The sequence below is a fragment of the Chrysochloris asiatica genome, unplaced genomic scaffold, assembly GCF_000296735.1.
Source record: "Chrysochloris asiatica unplaced genomic scaffold, ChrAsi1.0 scaffold00309, whole genome shotgun sequence".
Classification (NCBI taxonomy): domain Eukaryota; kingdom Metazoa; phylum Chordata; class Mammalia; order Afrosoricida; family Chrysochloridae; genus Chrysochloris; species Chrysochloris asiatica.
The window spans coordinates 400,701-402,955 of record NW_006408827.1 but is presented as its reverse complement, the minus strand read 5'-3'; the positions used below and the strand labels follow the sequence as shown (position 1 = coordinate 402,955).

General features: G+C 39.5%; 1 pseudogene; it reads left to right on the top strand.

The window, feature by feature from the left end:
• Positions 1-660: 660 nt before the first annotated feature.
• Positions 661-1,948, top strand: LOC102824944 (annotated as a pseudogene).
• Positions 1,949-2,255: the final 307 nt, after the last annotated feature.

Below are 2,255 nucleotides of genomic sequence, written 5' to 3'. Positions count from 1 at the left end.
CAATAAAACACATGGAGTGTGGTGGATCTATACAATAAGAACTGGAATGCATACCACAAGGTCTAAAGTTCAAGCTTACTGACCACTACATGGGAAAAAAATGAAGCTTTCTGCTCCTGAAAAATTTTATCTTTGAAACCTAATGCAGCATTACTATGAGTCAGAACCAATTCAACAGTACTTTAAAACTACAACAAATAATAATAAAAATTAACTAAGTATGAAAATATATGGAAGAGTCAGAGCGAGACCATTCCAGGGGTCACCACCTCCAGAGCTGACCGGTGTGGACCCCGGACATTCCTTGGACTCCTCCTGATCTCAGCGGTGGCACCAACCTGCTTGCTCTTAGCTCGCTGGCTCGCCAACCTCTGCCCCGGACCCTGGTGACCAGGAGTGCACTTCATCTCCGTCCTGGAGAGCAGTGTTGTTTTTGTATCTTTATTTGATGTAAACCAGCTATTGCACAGCCATTGGTACTTGTATTAGGGAAACAACATACAGGTAAGACAATCACAGCCTCAGTGTTGAAAATGTATTCATGTCAGAGATGGAGAACTCTTGCAGTCATTTAAGACATCCCTTCTTCTCCCCACAGAAGATACCAAAAAGTTGCCATCAGACATCTCTTCATCTTGATAAAGCCACTAATAAGTCAAAATGTCTGTTAGCATCAATCCTAATGTGTCAGACCAGTACTATTGCTAACAGATGCCCCATTTGATTGCCAAGGTTGAGGGCAAAGAAAATGGAATCATGACAGCTGTAGTTAACATGGTTGACTTTGCAAAGGTGCTTAATTGGCCTCCAAACAAATATTTTGGTTGTGAGCTGGGAGCTCTGATCAAGTTTGATGTTAGGAATGACAATTACAGTGTCAATGGATCTCATGAGGTGAATAAGCTGTAAGGCATGTTGGACAAATTCATAAAAAAATTGTACTCTGTCCTAAGTGTGAGAATCCTGAAATAGATCTACATGTCAATCCAAAGAAGAAAACAATAAGTAATTATTGTAAAGCCTGTAGCTATTGAGATGCTTGACACACATCATAAATTCTGCACATTCATTCTAGAAAACTCACCTAAGAATGGTGACAGTGGGATAGGAAAGAAGGAAAAGGAAAAGAAAAGCAAAAAGCACAAAGACAAGGAAAATGGTTTTGTGTTTAGCAGTGAGACACCGCCACCACCTCCTCTAAATGAAATCAATCCTCCCCATGATGTGGAAAAAGAGGAGGAGGATGACTGGGGGTAGGATACAACTGAGGAAGCACAGAGACATAGAAGGGATGAAATCAGTGACCATGCATAAGTCCTAACCCTTAGTGATGATCTGGACAGGAGTTTAGAAGACCAGATCAACATCCTATTTGATTTTGTTAAGAAAAACAAAGAGGAGGGCATTATTGATTCGCGTGATAAAGAAATGGATATTGAAGCAGAATGGCTGGATGTAAAAGCCATGGGCCCTATTGTTTTGTCTAAAGTTCTTTTTAACGAGAAGATTTGGGAACAAATCAAGAAATACAGGTGCCACTGCCTACAATTTTTTTTCACAAGAACAGAAAAGGCCAACAGTACCTTCTTCATATTTTGGAGTGTGTTGTAGCAATGTATCAATTCCAAATAATCTCAAAGACCACACACATCCTAAAGGAGATGTACGACACAGACCTTCTAGAAGCAGAGGTCATCACCAACTTGTCATAAAAGGCCTCTATGAACTATGGCTCAAAAGAACTTGCCAATGAGACTCATGTCAAAGCAGAACCATTTAAAAAGTGGTTGAAGGAGGCTAAGGAGGAATCTTCTGGTGGTGAAGAGGAAGATGAAGGTGAGAATATTGAGGTGGTATATTTGAAGACTACCAGTGTTTTGAAGTTGAAAATGTGAAGTCTGACAACAAGGAAGATGACATAAATATTGATGCTATTTTAAGTGCTTGATACAATCTAGCTTAACAGTGTAATGCTGCATTATCGACCAGAAGTGCAGCATATAAGTACAAAAGCTACAGTGGCTTAACATCATGCTGCACTTCATATTAAAGATGTTCTACTGTGAGTGGTCTGTAATTAGCCCAATGAGACATCTAAGAGCCCATACAAATACCTGAGCAGATGTAGTTTTCTTATTTCTAATATGCTTCTTTTTCAAAACCTGCTGGTGGACCTATTTGGATCAAATTTATACAGCTATAAAAATAAAGTTTTCTTTGTGGTCCTTTCCACACACACACACACACACAAAAAA